The sequence below is a fragment of the Pinus tabuliformis genome, chromosome 3_2, assembly GCF_031772625.1.
Source record: "Pinus tabuliformis cultivar Carrire ecotype Pingquan chromosome 3_2, CPIR1, whole genome shotgun sequence".
NCBI lineage: Eukaryota > Viridiplantae > Streptophyta > Pinopsida > Pinales > Pinaceae > Pinus > Pinus tabuliformis.
The window spans coordinates 655,858,186-655,878,319 of record NC_142302.1 but is presented as its reverse complement, the minus strand read 5'-3'; the positions used below and the strand labels follow the sequence as shown (position 1 = coordinate 655,878,319).

The 20,134-nt window shown below is 34.8% G+C and overlaps 1 pseudogene across 1 annotated transcript; it reads left to right on the top strand.

Moving 5' to 3' along the window:
• Positions 1-5,005: 5,005 nt before the first annotated feature.
• Positions 5,006-10,582, top strand: LOC149182364 (uncharacterized; annotated as a pseudogene). Its single transcript, XR_016257120.1, has 4 exons — positions 5,006-5,565; positions 5,782-5,879; positions 8,878-8,955; positions 10,094-10,582. The product of XR_016257120.1 is annotated as an uncharacterized LOC149182364 (transcript).
• Positions 10,583-20,134: the final 9,552 nt, after the last annotated feature.

Here is a 20,134-nt window from a genome sequence, read left to right as displayed (position 1 = left end):
TATTGAGGCCTCTTATATTCCAGGTTGTGATTATCATCTTAACAGTTTTAGGGGGGTTTGGAATACCTCTGAAAGGGGTATCACTCTTCCTGAACTTACAAGCGCCTCTCCTACATCTTGTATTGTTTCACTCATGGGTCTTCTCCCTCTTTTTTTCCCGACTTTGCCAGCGCTGCCCGCTCCTATGTCTGGTTTCTCTGTTTTTTGACTTTCCCTCTCATCTGTTATTCCCTTTTTTTCCTTGTATCTTTGAAAAGCTTCTTTATACCTCTGCTTCTGTTCTTCTGGAATAAATCGTTCATCAAGCCTCCTCCATTCTTGTATCAGTTTCGCCATTTCTTGTTCTTCCTCTTCTCCTTTCGTGCGCTGTGTGTCTATCTCCATTTCTCCTTGGTCCTCTTGGGTTTCGCTTAGGTTTTCAGTCCTCTGTTCTTTATTCCTTTTATCTTTTCCTTTGCTTGCATTTTCGCCAATTACCTCCATTTCTTCCATTTCTTCTTCCTCACTTGCCTCTGTCTCGAGACCTTCTTCCTGCAGAACTGTAAACTTGTTTTGTGATTCAGTTTTCTGGGTTTCCTTTTGCTTTCCCATCGGCATCCTTTTATTTCCTCTTCTTCTCCTCCTTTGGATTTCTCTGAAATCCTCTTCTTCTACCTCTGTTGGCCTTGTTGCAGTTCTTCTTGCGATCTCTGCTTCCCTTTCTTTTTCAGCTAGCGTTATGGGGCAATCTCTGACTAAATGGCCATACTCGTGGCATCTTCTACAGCGGAATGGGATATGTTCGTAATCAATGGTTTGATTCCACATCTCATCATGATATTCCAGTTCAATAGAGTCTGGAAGAGGTTCTGTTATGTTCATGTAGGCACATATTCTAGCATAGGTATTATATTTGCCTCGCTTAGTTGATTCTGCCACTTTAACAAAAGAGCCTATTGAATTTCCGATACCTTTGAGGATCTCCGGATCCCAGAATTCTGATGGTAGGCCAAAAAGTCTTATCCATATTGGGACAGCTAACAGCTTTTCCTTGTCTGGGTTGTAGCATTCGACCCAGTGTCTCATGAACAGCCCCGCATTGTTCATGAAGTAGGGACCTTCCTCAAAGATCCGAGTCCTATCTTCTAGATTAGAGAATATGACCGTGAAAAACCCCTTCGCTCCCAACTTGACTTCTACATGTCCTTTTGGTTTCCATTTCAGATTGATCCATCTCATAAGATCTTTCTCAGCTGGCCAATATCCTATGAATTTACAGATCAAAGCATAATCTCTCATATAGGTTCTGTAGTTTTCTAATTTATTGGGCGGGATTACAAACCTTGGTGTGTTCGTTGATCTTGGTAGGCATTTGCTTTGGATTCCTGCTCGTCTTTGTGCTCCAGCTTCTGAAGTCTCTCCTGCGGTGGTTCGATCTCCTTCGTCTTTCCTTTCTTTCCTTGCTTCTCCTGTTATTACTTCTTTATAGGAGGGGATCTCTCCCCTCCCTGACTCCATCCCCATTCCTTCGGATCAGTACCCTTGCTCGTTGTTTAACAGGTTGTTACGCTCCCGTAAGTTAGCTTGAAGAGGTCTGATCATCAAGGTTTGTCCTGCTGCTCAGGACTCTTCCTGCGATGCGTCCCCTCTTCCTGAGAAAGCAGCCAAACCTGTTCCCCTGCTCTCGCTTAGCCGACCCGCCGACGAAACCCTAGCTCCGCCTGCTACCCCGTCGCTCGAGTCCTCTCCAAAATCTTTCAAAATAGATTAGCACTATCAAGAACCCAATTTTCATCACTGATTAACTGGTAGACCCTAAGATATCAATATGATTGTTTAAGAAGACCTTTGATTAAGTCTTTAAAATTTTCAAATTAATTTTCATCACTAATTAAGACTAGGGGTTACCCAATACCATAAACATGTAAACCACAAATAACAAACTAATTCATAATCAGATCATAACAAACTAATTCATAATCAAATCAAAACTAACTCAACTTGATAGTTCTTAGATATCATTTTTTGGGATTCAACTGCGTTAAGTAAGTCATTCATCTATGACCATTTCCATGAGAGGTAGTCGTAACTAGCCAATTTCTCATGATTTTTGAATAGTCCACTTAACACTCATGCATCAGGTGATGCTCATAGGGGTGAAGAAGTGGGACTGAAACTAGTGAAATAAATCACATATCGTCAATCATCACTTCCGGGGCTTGCACCCGGTAACCATGACTTCCCGGGAGGTCACCCATCCTAGATGGCCTCTGGCTCAAGCACGCTTAACTATGGAGTTTTCCCCACAATCAAGCCCACTTAGCTTGCTACCCCATTTGCAAAAACTTAGTAGGTATTGTGCTTCATGAACCATTCAAGTAGAGTTCCCTTCACTCTTTTGAATTAAGTATTGGTGGTTTTCACATTGCATTATATTAGATATCAATTTTTGGGATTCAACTGCGTTAAGTAAGTCATTCATCTATGACCATTTCCATGAGAGGTAGTCGTAATTGACTAATTTTTCATGATTTTTGAATAGTCCACTTAGCACTCATTGCATCGGGTGATGCTCACAGGGGTGAAGAAGTGGGACTGAAACTAGTGAACTAAATCACGTAGCGTCAATCATCATTTTTGGGCCTTGCGCCCGGTAACCAGGACTTCCCGGGAGGTCACCCATCCTAGATCGCCTCTGGCTCAAGCGCGCTTAACTATGGAGTTTTCCCCACAATCAAGCCCACTTAGCTTGCTACCCCATTTGCAAAACCTTAGCAAGTATTGTGCTTCATGAACCATTCAAGTAGAGTTCCCTTCACCATAAGTTTTTATTTAATATATTTTTTTGTTTGCTAGTTTATGTGAGTCCTAAGATGATTTCTTGGCTTGACACCAACCCTTAACACAAGGCTGGATTTTTGCACATGAAATTTTCAACTTGTGACCTCTTATTAGAACACCCTATTCATAGACACAAAATTATTTAATATATATTAAAGAATAAATGGATAATTAAAATTTAATAAAGATTTGATTATATATAATATTATTTACATATTTTATTTACTTAAAGTGTAAAAATTATTTTTCATTTATTTGAGATAGATTAAATATAATAAAAATAAATATTAAATACAAACTATCCGATACATAATTATTATTTTAAATAAAATAAAATTATCATGGTTTAATTTTTTTTTGATGTTTTTGGAGATTTTGAGGTCATATTTTTTTGATTAAATTTATCTTAAATTTTACATGAATTTGGTGGAATCACAAATTTAACCCATAAATCATACACAATTAAAATACTCTAAATTTTTTCTAAAACACCGAATCCATTACAAATTTAAAAACAAATTTTAAATAACAAAAATATATAATATAACAAACAAAATCATTTTCCAATACAATTAGTGACATCCACTATTAAATATAAATATTTAATATAATTTCTTATTAATAATAATATTTATATATTTAAGATATAAATATTATTAATATAATACAATAAATTTATCATTAATTATTAATTAATTTATTAACATTTAATTTATATAGTTGATAAGGGTTCTTATGCAAGTAATCACTATCACGATATCCAGTAAAAAAAGATATCGAAACGTGTTGCAAATAGTCTCATACAAGTTCATGCAAGACGCTTTTGACAACAAATAATCTATTACAAATTAATGCTAAGACTTTTTCTTCACTTAAATTATGTTTAAGTGAGAGTGTTCCTAAATTGACCCAGACCTAGATTTACGTTGGAACAAATAATACTTTTGTATTTTATTTAAGAGTTTTACCTCATATATAATTATTTATAAAATTTTATAATAATAATTTTTTTTTAATTAAAATGTGTTTAGGTTGGGGTTTGGTAATTTTGGATGTTTGAGTAGTTTTAATGGTTAAGAGCATGTGTTTTTTCCTAAAAAATTACAGGTTCAAAATTAAAAGGGTATGTTTGGCGTGACCGTGACCTCATAATCGCATAATAATAATAATAATTTCTGCAAAGTGACTTCCATTCATGACCTTAAAATTAAATAATAATAATTTCTCCAATATGACTTACATTCCTAAAACCCTCCTTATAAAGCCTTAAACTTGTGACGTGGTCGAGATAAAACACCAAACAAATCAACTAATCTACTCTTGAAGCAAACCAACTAATATCACATTCCTCAAACCCTTCTTATGAAGCTTGAACTTGTGACATGACTAGGATAAAACACCAAACAAATCAACTAATCTACTCTTCAAGCAAACCAACTAGTCTACTCTTCATAGATCTTAATAATAAATAATTATAATATTTTTAAAATTTTAACTTTATATAATGGGAAAAACAAATTTTTAAACAAATCACTTAAATTAAAATGGTTTAAATTTTTAACTTAAATTTTTTGAAATAACAGATTCTAAAAATATAATTCCTTTTTAAGTCTTTCCTAATCCATAGAATTTTTTTTCCAAAAAACCACATATTTTTATTTAAGATAAACGAAAATACCAACATCAATAGATGTGACCGGAACTATTGAACAGATTCTCATAATGACTTAACGGGAAATAAAACTTCAATCTAATTATAAAATAAAAATATTATTTAAAAATCATTATTTTAAACATCATAATAATTACAGATAAATACAAAAATTATTATAATATAAAGAATTTATCGTATTCAAGAATCAAATAGATAAAAAAAATAAATATTAAAATTTGCCCAACTTGACACCGAAATAAACATATCAGTAATGTCACATCAACCATTACAATTATTTCATTAAATAAATATAAAATCCAGAATTAAAGTCATGATTATGGACCCGGAAGTCATTATGAGCAACCCCACAGCAAATCTCACTTTTGACGTTAAGAGGTATCTCGCAAAAATTTATGCATAGTTCAAAATACGGACCCCAGGGGCCAGCAGATTCATGGGGATTCAATAAAATTTTGGATTCCGACAACTGGCTCTGGCGGGAAAGAAAACAAAACCCGCCTGCGATCCTGTCGCTGGTTTTTATGTTTCCACTGGCGAAAGGGTTAACGGCCATTCTTTGACGTCATGTCCGAACAAACGCACTTTTTCAGCTTTCAAACCATCAATAATGCCAACTCCTCGGATTCCTTTTATGTGTAACATATTCACAGTATTTTAACTCATTCTGCGTGTAATACCAGTCTCAAAGAAGCCCGAAAAATGGTGGTGTGTCGAGAGTTTAGGGTTCCAGATTGGTAAATCTTCAGTGAAGGACCGGTAAAGACTCTGTGAGCTGGTTTTATCGACACCTGGGAGCGACTTTAGGGTTGTCTGGAAGTGGGTTGCGACTAAAATGGCGGAGCCGAACCGGAAAAATGGACATCCCCCTCCTTTGATTGGGAAAGCGGGCAGATATACGGTTTTTATTAAGCTCCCTCCCGTTACTCCTATACCCGCAACTGCCAGTCCTAAGCCCAAGAATGCTGTGGACGTAGAGGCCCAAGCCTCTCCTGCCCCGACTAGCTCACCGGAGACATTGGTCGGCTCTGTTTTGGGTTCGATTTCGAATGCCGTTGCTAAAATCCAGCATGGTAATTGTTTTCTGTCCAAAAATTGCTTTTTCTGTTATGGATCGACGTATGAACATGCTATACATTTCATTTGTTGACGGGTTCTTTGTTTGAATTCTGAGGTTTTAATCCTGTACAGAAGCAGGGTTTTACAGAGGTTTTGACTTGCTTTTTAAAAAAGATTATTAAAATGCTTGAATGGCTTGATTGAAATGTGTGGTTTTGGGTGTTGTGCAGTACATTCAAGGGTGGACGAGTATCTGGCAGATTGGTTTGGGCTGAATTAATCCAAGTACCAATGGGCTCTGAATGAGTATCTGGAAATGAAAAATATGGTATGCAAATCAGTTGGCATTTTTGGAAGTTTTTGGTTTTATTTTACTTTTTATCTTTAGTGGGTTACCGGATCAGATTTCGATGATTTTAGCAGTCCTGCTATGCGATCTAGGATTTGTGTTCTCAGATTTCTGAAGTCATGAAATTGTATGTCGATTACTTGCCGCAATGCACGGTTGTTATCAGCAGCCTTGATCTGCTGTTAAGAAACAGAGGAACATTGTCGCGCTTCAAAGACAGAGTTCTGACTAATATTAGGTTCATGAGCTATCGCGTATTTTTAGTTCATCGAAGCCTGTCCACTTCTAGTGGCCTTGATTGCATTGATTATTGGTCGATGTATTGAAAACATGCTGGATCTCGGAAGCCATCCTTAGTGGTGAGTAGTTATGTGCTGCAAAGGACCACCATTTATCAACGAACGGAATTAGAGTGCTGAAACTGCATGATGCAGTTTGTTTTGTCATTTCTTTGAGAGTTTCCTCCCGGTGATGAATCCATAGGAATTATCTTGTTGATCACAGCATGGTGATCTCTTTAGCTATAATAGATTGCAGCACTGGACTAAGGAATCATGTTGTCTTTTGTTTTCTGCAATGAAATCAGGCTAGCCTATTCATTGTTGGTATCAGGCCTTTTTCAGCGATCCTGGCATCCCTTTTTTGAACTGGCTTCTTCTACAGTGAGGCTAACATGCCTAGATTTAGCATTATGGGGAAGCCATTGACACCATTAAATTCCATTACACCTGGCCAATCAGCTGTTGGTTCGGGGGGAGGGGGTATTTATTCTTCCATTGTTGCCCAAGATTCTCAACTGGCCCCAACTGCTGTTGTGTGCATGTGCATCCACAAGTGCAAATCACAGTGCAATCACAGACCTATCATGTCACTTGGTAGGACTTGAACTCTGGTGGGGGCTGTATTAGCTACCTGCTTTCACTAACCAGGCAAGCCACCATTGATTATTTTCTTCCTCTTAAAAGGTAGATGCAAAAGAATGAATTACTTAACTGTTTAAAATCATATAAGGTAAATGCTGGCATTATGTATAAATTTCTGTGAAAGATGCCTCACTGTTACTTCTTTCGGCTGAAATTAAGGGTTATGCTGCATAAAGGAGCCAGATTAGATTTTGACTCTTGAGAGATGGAGTGATCCAATTGAGCTTTAGTTTGATTGAATTAGGTGTTGTAGTAGGCTGATTGAGTTTTGGTGTTTGGAATCGATTTGCAGTAGTCTCACCCGTGTAAAGGAAACTGAAAATATTTCTTGCTTTTTCTTAATTATTTTAAAATTGTTTCCTTTTGTTTTGTTCATTTTGAGCTGGATTTTTTGACCTTTCCATGCTTTTATAGCGCTTCATAGCCTAAACTTGTAGTGCTTGTTGATAAAATTTCTCAAACGTGACGTGCCTTTATGTTCTCAGAGGAAGAGAATGTGATTTAGTTGATGGATCATGGCCATATGTCAAGTTCCCTATCTTTTGGTGAGAATAGAGGGAAGCTCAGTTCCCTATCTTTTTGTGAGAAGAGGAATCTTTTTGTTTTAGTGAAGAACAGGAAAAGGATCAGCTTCCTATCTTTTGGCAAGCATAGGAATCTTTTGGTTTCAGTGAAGAATGGGAAAAGGAAAACCTTTCAAAAGAGGAACACATGTTGCTCAATAATGTGGCTAACACTCTTGTGACTAGGCAAAGCTAGCCTTGTGGCTCTGTGAGTAAATCTGCATCAGAGCAATCTAGAAGGTCAATATGGCATCCTTCATCTTTGTTTAGAACAGAATGACCCTGAGTTGCAGGAAATGTGCCCCCTTATTGTTTCCATTGCCCATTTAATCTTAAAATTTGAATGAAAGTAGACTATAATTAAAGATAAATGCCAGCTTTAATTCAAAATATTAACATTAAAATTAAAGTGGGACCTCCATTTCAGAATGTTTGGTGATGGAATCAAACTCATCAGGCCTTATATGGAGAAGAGAGAAATTGGGATGCTTTTCAGCTTTCAGACTATTTTCCAGCTAGGAATTTGGTGATTCTAAGATTCAATGGTGCCAACTAATTAAACCTACATGCTGCTCAATAGTGCTCATGCCATTTGAATTAAAACATCAAATGGTAGCGGCTATTGAAGCCATTCAGCAAGAGGAAGCAAATGTCAGATTTATGTACTTGGTTGAGTCAGATTAATGAGCCAGACTTTGGATGAGCTTCGTACTCATTTGATTATAATATGATTATTTTCGGACACTAGAGTATAGAGGTCCTTTGGCCTCTCAATATTTGTTATTTGCGTTGGAACTTTAAGTATAGATGGCGTTTTACTATATTCACTCTGGCATGCTATATACATGAAAATGTTTTGCATACTTATGTCTAATGGTTTGAAATTCATTGATGTGTGTTTGTGAGTGTTTTTAAATTTGAATATTTTATGCACTTTCCAATCGACGAATGCTTCAAATCAGTTTTGGTATGATTTTGGTTCAAATTAACGCTAATATGGTTCACAGTAAATTGTCATTTACACTTTCCTGATCATTTTATTCCAATGTTCAATGTATCAGTATAATGTTTTAAAGTTTTCTTTTTCGTCTCTTTCTGTTCTTGGTTTCTTTGTTTATCTGGTTTGGTTTTTTTTGTTTTTGTTTTTTGTTTTCAAATACCGCATTTTCCTATTTCAAAACTTTTGGGGGATCACATGTCCGTGCTGTACCCATTTTGGAAACTTGTACCAGTTTCCATGTTTCATGCTACTTACGTTTGCCGACTATAGTTGCATTTCTATCAGATTCTGAGAAGTCTTTACCCTGCACATTGGTTGGAATTGCCACATTTGGTTGGAATATGTTTTATGCAAGCACTTTGAAGTCTGTAAATATTGTAACAAAAAATGAACACACGGAAGTTTGTGGTTTTGTTATGACTTAAGATTACTGTACTTGCTTTGACAATTACACTTGTATACTGATGTAATACAATTTCAATAATTTACAGGAAATGGAGGAAGGAAAACCAAAAGAAACAGTAGGTAAGGGACAAGAAATGCAGCAGATTGGTGAGCAGGTTATGAAGGTGTATTTTCTCTCCCTTCTGGAACACAGTATTTTAGTGCATGTACCAAGACTCTTCTTGTGAGGTAATTTGGTTAAGATTGAGAGGCAAACAAGTTGCCGAGAGAAAGTATAGACCATAAATGGAAACAGAGAGACTAACAAGAAAAATTGACCATATAAGAACATTTATTGGTTTACATGTGACATTATCAAAGAATTTGATAACCGAAACACATGGACCTTTTTGGAGTACTACATGTACAATGCTTGGATCATGTTTTTATTCATTAATGCCTAGTATTGTTAAAATTATGTGATGAATTCTTTTACCTGCAATGTCCGCCCATACTGTGCCATTTCAGAGTAATATCTCCCGTGTGCTATGAAGACTAGTTTAAGAGGTTTGTATCTTGGACCATTTATGATAGAGTTGAGCATGCCTGAGTTGCATCACCCTCTGTAGGTGGATTGTCATTGCAGTCCCTACAATAGAATTTCAAGATTCCTTTAGGGATCTGTGTCTCAACCAGTTTGACAAATTTAGCAGGTGTGAGCTGTGCCACTCATTTGCTGTCAGACCTAGCTTATTATCTTCCAGCTGCTGGTTGATATTCTTTTATAATAACAAATTTTGCTGCACACACTTGGATTCTAACTTCAGTGGCTTTATTTTCCAAGCAAGTGACTTTTTACTGTGAAGTGTGAAAAGGCTGCAGAGCTTTTGTGTTTAAGCTCTCAGATTACAGCCTGTCATCCATGGAATACTCAACTTATCCTCGGGCACCTACTAATGGAAATCATAGAGTTGAACTTATTTCATATAAGTTTTGGTAGCAGAAATGTGTCTTGGATACCCCACATGTTTTAAATTTACTTTTGTCTAGGTAAATGTTTTTTTACAAAAGATGTTTGAAATCACTCGATAAATTCATGGGTAATGTATCACAGGGGAAGATGGTCTGAAAGTATTATAAGGTACTTCAGCGATTTGAGAATCAGTTTCTTTAATGTGATGTGTATTTCTCGGGTGGGTCATGATTTTGACTCTTGAGTATCTGAGCCGTTGGATATTTTGTATTCTTTTGTTTCAGATGAGTTATGCCTCTTGAAATTGAGTGAAATTTATCTGATATTGTTCAAATGTGTTGTTTTTGCAGAGAGATGACCAGCCATCACCCTGAAGCTTGATAGACTATTGGACTTGTGAAAACAGTTTAGTGAATTTTTTGTATAGTTATTATCGCTGGTTTTATATTGTATTTTCATCTGTAAGAGCATGAAGCAGTGGATGTATTTTCTTAAGAAGAAGGGCAAGATATATTTCTGTTCCTGGCAGAAAAATCGTGATCTGTACCATGAGTTTCTGTTCTATTACAATATGTCTTCCTGAAACTTTCTGCTAGCTTCAAAGGAATAGAGAATTTCACACTTTCTAAAAGCAATGTCCAAAGTTGAACAGAAATGGTGTGTGCAGATTCTTCATAGAATCAACTAAGAACAATCTTTTGTAGTTCGTAGCAAGGCAGAAGTTGGAGAATCTGTACTTTTGCCTAATATATCAACATAGGCCTATCAAATATCATGCAATGGTATAAATATTTTGTAAGCATTCAAGGGTAATACGAATGTGCACACATTTCATGGTATGGTTGGTGACACTACATTTTGAGACAAAATTGACTATGACAATGGGGTATTTGTGTTTTCCTGGATAACTGCTATTTTAATGAACTGGTAAATTTGAAATGGGAGCCAATTGGAGGACCAATCTGCTTTTCAATTGAAGTTAGTGCTAACTGTAATAAATTGAAACTGGTGTAAAACCGTGTTATAAACTAGTCAGTGCTTTTTTAAAAACGGGAATGTATCTTTTTGCAGATGGTAAACCCAGAAAAAAGATAGACCCATCCTCACACTCTTAAGTGAAGAAATTTGCTGGTATATTGTCAGTGCTTGTACAATAATCATCTTGAATGCGACATCATCAGTATTCAATATAATCAATAACCACGTCCAGCAAACCCCAAGTAGTGGAAGGTATTCATGCTAGGATTTGAACTTAGGTCATTGACACAACCGCTCCAAATTACTGCTGGACTGCAGCCCAACAGACAGTAAATTTTAGTTCAGTGCTTGGTACCTGTTTTCCCTCAATTTTCTCGAGCGTCTGTATCTTAGTGTCCATTAGATCATTTGGTCGTTAACATCAAAGTAATAGTTTGTATGGTATATTATAGGCGAGTTGAACTAGTTTGCTAAAGCAATAAGAAATCTAGACATTCCTGTGAACGTGATATAAACATAGTATTCCAAATTGTTCTTAAGATTGTCGTTTAAGAATGTGTGATTCTTTGAGACTATGTTTGGGAGATTGATCGAGTCTATATAAAGACATTTTTTTAATCGGGAGACCAGCTTCTCAGTTCCAGAAGCGGCATATCCTTCAGGCTGATCTCATACACTTTCTCCATTGGGAATGTGATTCTCTGAGACTATGTTTGGGAGATTGCCTCGAGTCAATATAAAGAGGTTTTTTCAACTTGTAGATCAGGTTGTCAGTTTCAGCTGCAGCATCCTTTAGGCTGATTTCATACATTTCCTTCTTCATTGGGAAATGCACACTTTACATTAACTTGATAATTTGTTATACATTTGCAGCTGTAAAGGTCATCTGCACTTGAAAGAAATATATCATACTCATTGATATCTTTAACTCTAGGGTGTTGATCTATAATCCCATCAACTTGTGTAATTTTTCTCCAGCTAGTACTGACTATCAGGATCCAGTACTACATGGAGGAGGTTTCTCAGTAAATGAATATTTTGTAATTGTAACATTTGGGCAGTCTGATTGTATAGCAGTCATATTTGATGTACGCTCTCCAGGGTCCTGGCTGATTTACCAATGTACTTTGTTCAGGTTTCTGTTGGCTTCATAACTCTTTTTCTAACTGTATTTATCCTTTGATTTCTTTTATGGAATAGCGAGGTACAGTTTTTCTGTTGAAAATAAACCATTTGGATCCTTCTGGAAGTAGAATCAAAGTCGGCGGTTTCATTCAATGCTATTGTCTATATTAAGACTTTATGCTTCTTTGGTTTTGTTAAGCTGTCTATCAATGTATAATATCCTTGTGTGACATGCAAGACTCTGCCCGGAAGTTTCTCACTCCTGTGGACTCCTGTGGATTGGTTGACATGCAAGACTCTGCCCGGAAGTTTCTCACTCCTGTGGACTCCTGTGGATTGGTTAAGTGCTTGTATGTTTATTTGTTCTGGGGTTTGAAAATTTGAAATGTCCACAGGTCATTCTCTATCTTCCAATGTCTTGCCCTAGATTTGATGTTTATTGAAAGTAATATCCCAATTAACTACATTTTTGGCCTCCAACGATTCTTTTTTCATCCTGTACTTTTAACATAGACTGGGCAACCCATTTCATTAGGAAGTGCCATTGATGCCATTTTACCCATCTAAGCTTCTTTTGGAGTTTTGCCTATTTGGTATTCTATCTATACATACTGCTTGCCACTCTCCTGACACAAGTTTCTTGGGGGTACACAAAATCTTGAAAATTATTTATCAATGACTTGTCTAGGGCATTGCAAAACTCAAATTAATCTGAGGTGTATTTGTTACCATGATCACACTTGAATTTTGTAGTATATTTTTCAGTTTACTTTTTATTTTTTTTAATTACAATGCCAAAGGCTCCAAATGTTTTAAAGACGTTCAGTCTCTTTCATAAAGATAATTAAAAAAACATTAAAATGTATTTTACATTAGGATCACAAAAGTCAAAATGCATGAATGTAATAGTATATTTTTTAAACTATAACACACCTTGTGACATTGTGTACGTTGATGAATTCTCTACATGAATCTTACAAACTTGGAGGGTAGATTTCAAGACGGTATTTTACCTTTTCTTTTAAGAGATATATTTACTATTGACAACTTCCCACCACGTGTTAATATAGTATGAATAGTATAAGATTCCAGTGATGTGGATGGTAGATGGCCTGGTATTGGTTACCTTTTCTCTAATTCTGTTGCAAGAGGCATGAGCAAATTGGGTCTTTTGGCGAGTGTTCTGAACTTACAATTTAACCAATTGGCAGTAGATATTGCCACTTTAATTTTTTGCCAACACAATTTTTGACTTTGCATCATTTCCACGGTTTACATCCGAAATTTATAGTTTTGAAAGAGCAACTATGTGAATTAATATAAAGTTGCAGTTTTCACTGTGTTTTTGAAGGGTCACTTCATGAACCTCTTTTACCAAGTTATTTCGGAGTTGGATAATTACAAATGGCCGACATTCTCATTATTTTTCGTCATAGTTTGTGAACCTCTTTCAAAAAGTCACTTGGAAATTGGATGATTACTCATTATTTTTTACACGAAGATTCTCTCAATCCATGAATGTCATAATGTGTGGAATCAAAATGTCATTTGGAAGTTGGATGATTACACGATGCTTTAGATAACAATCCCATTACTTTTGCCATGAAGATACTTTGTCAATTCATGGATATATCCATGAATATGTAAATACTTTCAAAAGCTATTTAGAAATTTGATAATTAGACTTTTATGGTGGATTAAAAAAGGATAATTTTAACAATCTCATGACTTTTTCCATGAAGATACTTTCTCAATTCATGGACGTGTAAAGACTTTCAAAAGCTATTTAGAAGTTTGATAATTAGAATTTTATGGTTGATTCAAAAAAGTATTTTGACAATATCAAATTAAGAGAGGAAGTGGTGAGAGCTCCTTAAATGGCGTCATGTATGGGTGAAATGTTTTGAAAATTAAGTTTTTAATTTTCTGTAGATATAGATAAAGTGGTCATGAATAGTGAGTTCTTAAACTTTTTTTTTGATAATAGTAGCATCTATTTAAGTTTTGCCTTTCTCATTTGCATTTATATGTGATGTTTTAACTTATAATAATAGAGATTTTTATAAAGACCATGTTATGATTGTCCAATCTTTATTTATGAAGTGTTCTTTTTGTTTGAAGAAAGTGATAGTCTTTTTTTCATTTGCTAACTGTTGTAAAATTGACCCAATGACTTGCTATAGTTTGAATGCCCTGAAACAACAAAATTTAAGGATGCTACCTAATATGTTCACTACATTGTCATCATCTTATATAAGTGTGTTTTTCATTTGTTTCTTTGTCCAAAAATAACTTAAAATTATTACATAAGAACAAATATTTGTCTTTTCCATTTTTATATGAAGAGCTCTAGAAAATATATTATTGAAGTCATACAAGATCATTTGAAAACCAGACAAATTATATCATGCTTTTATACATGTTTCGGCATTTGTCTTACTAAGCTTCAGCGCATTTGTTAGCTTTCTCATCTTTTTATCACAAACGTGTTATTTTGGAGTTATGTCATTCACATTAACACATCTTTCTCATGTGACACCATGTTTTAAAAAAACAAAGAAGTGTTTTGTTTGTGGGGTACAATGAGGAAAAGGAAGGCGGAAATTTAGTAAATTTTTCTTTTTATTCTTGCGGTGCTTTGTAATAGTCATAGGGAAAATGTTTGTGTGTCATATTTTCATGGGATAATATCTTATTTGTATTGTCTAACAAAAATATTATAATGTAGCCATTTGTGGATAACAGTTATAGGCAGAATGCTAATTCCTGTTGCAATTACATGGGATAGTGTTTTATTTGTAGCAAGTGGTGCTTTCATATTTAATGAAAATGTTTTTGTGAGTTGTGTTTCCATGGGATAACATTTTATTTGCACTAAATGGTGTTTTCGTATTCGATGAAAATTGTTTTTTGACAAAAATATTATGATACAGTGGTTTGTGGATATCATAGTTGTAGGGAGAATGCTTATTGAGTTGAGTTTCTATAGGATAATGTTTTATTTGTAATAAGTGGTGCTTTTATATCTAATGAGAATTACAATTTTTGTCAAAAATGTTAGGTGTATATTGTAAAGTTGGACTGTTATGTGTTGGGATGTCAGCAGACATATTGTGATGTGTACAAAATTATAGAACAAGGATGATGTGACATACACTAGCTAATGTGTGTAGCACGTTCATTGATTTTTACAATGTGTTACTGCATTGTAAACTTGGGTAGTTAGTATATAGGGAAGTTGTATGCCCATTTCTATTGTTATATTTTGAACTTTAAAAATGGGTTGGATTGTAAACATTGTATTGAACCTAGATACAAACTTAAAATATTCACATTAATACATTGTAGGTTTTCAAAATTTCACATGCATGCAACTCACAATTGGCTAATTCAATTGCGGGTACACATATCTCCAATGGATATGATTTACATTTATTAGATCTATAGATTTTGATCATATTATTTTGATGTAATTTTCTAGGTATAATTCATATGAAATTCATGTATGGATTTCAATTTTATTATAGATGATGTGAATTGTTGATGTAATATGTAGTAAGGGATAATTAGTATGTAAATAGAATCATTAGTGAAATTTTCTTTGTTAAATTATGGTGTAATTTATTGTGTCGACACCCTACATTCAATATAGTGATATTTACTTCGTAAAATTATGATGCAATTTATTATCTCATCACACATTAAGGTTGGGATAACTGAAGTATCACTTAACAACTAGGGATATTGTAAATTTTGGAAACATTGAAATGCCAATTATATAAAGATAATAAACAATTGTAAATCAACACAATAGTGCATAGTCTTTGCTAAATTTGAGTTCGTTATAATAAGAAAAACTAATCAAATAGATCAAAATTCATTGATTAGAAGATGATTTAACTGTGCAGAGTTACTATTAATGTTCACATCATCCTTCTTGCCATTGCTTCACATTCCCTATTTTCCCAAAGGTTGTGCTATTGAGGCAAAAAATTTGAGGAGAGTAGTAACTTCATGTAAAGGAGATGTGAAAATAGGGGTATTGTAAATTTTGGAAACATTGAAATGCCAATTATATAAAGATAATAAAAAATTGTAAATGAACACAATAGTGCATAGTCTTTGCTAAATTTGAGTTCGCTATAATAAGAAAAACTAATCAAATAGATCAAAATTCATTGATTAGAAGATGATTTAACTGTGCAGAGTTACAATTAATGTTCATATCATCCTTCTTGCCATTACTTCACATTCCCTATTTTCCCAAAGGTTGTGCTATTGAGGCAAAAAATCTGAGAAGAGTAGTAACTTCATGTAAAGGAGATGTATATGCCTAGGTGTTATTTGAAGGAAAATCCATCGTTGTTGATTATTTATTTGATATATTTTTTGAGAGTTTGACAGTTCAATCTACCATCATCTTAAAAGTACAATTGCCCCAATAGTAGTTTTTTCTCATAGGGCTCACCTTTAGTCAAATTTTGCAAATCGACCAAATGACATATTTGAATGCAAGAAATGGATAAGACATGTTTATTAGGGTTATCAACCATCAATAACTTTAATACAATCAAAATTTGATCCCTTGAGGTATGCAAAGTGGTTTGTCTTGTGTGAAATTGTGTTTATTAATGAAATGAGGAATTTACGTGTAGAGATGGGCTTAGATAGGGTTATTAAGTTCATTGATTATTATGGAGTTCATTGAATCTAGTTTTGGGTTGCAGAAATGTGAAGATGATATGGGACTTGTTAGAAATATTGAGAGGATGGGTGAATCAATATTTCATCCAATCATTAATTTTATCAGTTTAAAATTTAGATAGTCTATCATAATCTCAAAACATAAACCATGCATGTACACCAAAATTTAAAATAAAAAGAAATTACTTGAATATCTTTAACTCGACTTCAAATTACAATGATGAGGACACAAATCCTCTTTCACAAATTCAGGGGCCAACCTGGTAAATGAGGACACCAATTGTTCTGTACAAGCCCAGACACCAACTTGGAAATATAACGAGGACACCAATCCTCTTGAGCCAGCCCAGGTTCCAACCTGGCAATAGAATGAGGACACCAATTCTCTTCAAGCACTAACTTGTTAACAATCCCTTGATCTTTTGTATATCATATGTACATACCTCTCCTCACTTATTGCCAATTTGTCATCTTTACCAGATCTGATATTTTCCTTCAAAATATTCAGAAAGAGTCTTCAAAATAGCCCAAAGACAAGGTTTAGGTTTGCTCCAAAACTGCTTCAAAATAGGCTTAAAAGATTCTCTCAAACAAGATCCAAAACCGCTCCAAAACATGCTTCAAAATAGGCCGAGACTAGTGTTGCAAAGGCCGAAAATAGAGCTTCCATAAGGTCGAATCTGGTGCTCAAACTAGCTGAAAACAAAGTTGTTAGAGGGGTTGAATATGAGGCTCAAACATGGGTTGAAATTAGAGTAGAGAAAAGTCAAATTAGGGTAGAAACATAGGTTCAAATAAGGTCTAAATTCAGAGCCGAATTCTGTCCTAAAACTGCTCCAAGATGTGCTCCAAATATTGTTGAAAATTGCTCCAAAGATGCCCTAACTAGAAAACAAAAATCTTGCAAAAAAAACCCTTGAATATTGCTTCACATCTCCTTGGTTCATGAGATATTAACCTATTCAAATGCTCCCTCAACAGGTTTGAATTTTTCCCTTGATCTCCATTGAGTTGCTTGTTCAAAATGAGTTAGGTGATGGCCTATTTATGGGCCTTTTTGACCCCCAAGCTGGGTTGACTTGACATTTAGTAGGGCCGAATTGTTAATTATGAGGGTCGACTTCACTAGGGACCAAATTCCATATTTTGACTTCAAAAAATCGTATTTCCTCAACTAAGAGGAGTTAGAAGGTGTGGCATACCTCGTTGGAAAGGTTTTAGGATGAAATTTAAGCCTATTTCATTATCTTCTTTAGGTGGATAAACTTGACTTCAATAACAACCTTTTTCTCAACAATTTGCCCCTTTGTTATTGATGGAAACAACCTGACAATTGTTTCCTCAGGTTGCAATTTGCTTCTCTTGGCTATATGCAACTCCCCATGAGTTCTTGCTGCTCCCCCCTTTGACATTAATAGAAAAGGGGTGCTCTACTGAGATGCAAGAGAGATGACGACCAACTTTTTTCAAAGATATTCAAATAGTTCTTGAGGCAGAGGTTTGGTGAAGATGTCCGCAATCTATTCCTTGGTGCTGATATATTCAATTTTGATATTCTAATTAGCGACCTATTCTCTTAGAAAGTTTTACTTGATTGGAATATGCTTTGTTTTCTAGTGCATGACTGGGTTCTTTGAGAGATTGATTGCACTAGTATTGTCATAGAAGATAGTGATGGGATGATTTATCTCCATTTTGATATACTTCAATGTTTCGTTCATCCATAGAATCTGAGTACAACAATCTGCTGTTGTTATATATTCAACGTCATCTGTGGAGAGAGATATAGATGACTACTTCTTGCTTAACCATGATATAAGAAAATCCCCTAAGAAAAATGCATTTCCACTGGTGTTCTTTCAATGGTCAATGTTTCCTACCCAATCAACATTGGTGCATGCTGTCATAGTAAGATTTGTGCTCTTTGGATACCATAATTTGAAATCAAGGGTGTCTTTTAGATATTTTAATACCCTTTTTATAGCTTGCATGTGAGACTCTTTGGGAGCTAACTGAAATCTTGCCACCATACCAATTGCCTGCATGATGTATGATCTTGAAGTTGTCATGTATAAGAGACTTCCATTCATTGATCTAAAGTAGAGAGTTGCATCTACCTTAGGAGATTCATCATCCTTCCTTAGCTTACATCCTATAATCACAGGTGTAATTACATCATCACATTCTTCCATTCCAAACCATTTAAGCATTTCCTTGTATTTTATTTCTGTGATAAAAATTCCAACACTAGTTTGAGTTACTTGAAGTCTAGGGATTAAGGACAACTCTCCAATCATTGACATTTCAATTTATTTTGACATTTCTTACACAAATCTGTCGCTCATTTCATTATTGTTTCTACCGAAAATTGTATCATCGACATAGATGAGTATGATTAGAAGGCTGTCTTTGTTTATTTTCATGTATAGGTTGTTTCCCACAACTCCTCTCTTGAAACCCTATTGTTGAAGATAGTGGTCTAGTTTGTTATACCAAGCTCTTGAATCTTGTTTTAATCCATACATGGTCTTCTTCAATCTGCACAAAGGCTTTGAATTCTTTGACAAGTCAAAGCCTTCAAGTCGTTCAATGTATACTTCTCCCTTTAAATATCAATTTAGAAAGGTTGATTTTATATCCATTTGATAGACCTTGAAGACTTTATAACATGCAAATTCTACAATCATTCTTATAACTTCTAATTTGGCAATCTGAGCAAAGGTTTCTTCGAAGTCAATTCCTTCAATTTGAGCATACCCTTTGCACAACAATCTTGCCTTGTTTCTGATAAGATGTCCTTCATTCATTTTGTTTTTAACCACCAGCTCGGTTTTGATTATGTTTTTATCCTTTGGATGAGGCACAAAATCCTAGGTTTGATTTTTTTCAATATGGTTAAACTCTTTTTCAATCACATTTACCCAATGTTAATCCATGCTTGAGTAAATTTCTTTGGTTTTATTTGAGATAACAAAGTGATATTTCTTTCCTTCGGTGTAATAGTCATTCTTATTTATGTTTGTATCCCTTCATCCATATCTCCAATGACCTAGTTTTTCAGATGATGCTTATGTACAAACTTCACTTCCGTCTTGGTTGGACTCTGTGTTTCTTCTTCTTCTTGATTTTCTAATTCCCACTCTTCTTTTGAAACATTTTCTTCTTAATTTGTAAGCATAATATCTTCTTCGTTTGTTAGATTTTCTTCTTTTTTTGGTAGAGCTTCGTTTATTTTTACATTAATGCTTTCTACTACCTTACGAAGTCGATTGTTGTAGAATTTGTATGCCTTAATTTTTAATGAGTATCCAAGAAAAAATCCTTCGTTTACTCCAGAATCAAACTTGCATAGTGAATTATCATTTATTTTCATAAAGTATTTGCGTCCAAATATTCTGAAGTGTTTCGCAGAAGTCGACCTTCCTTTCCATAGTTCATATGGAGTCTTATTACTATTTACCTGGACCTGTGCCCTATTTATGATGTATACTGTTGCCCTAACTACCTCCTTCTAGAATTTAATACGTAACTCAGATTCTAACAACATCGTTCTTGCTGTCTCATGTACCGACCTATTCTTTATT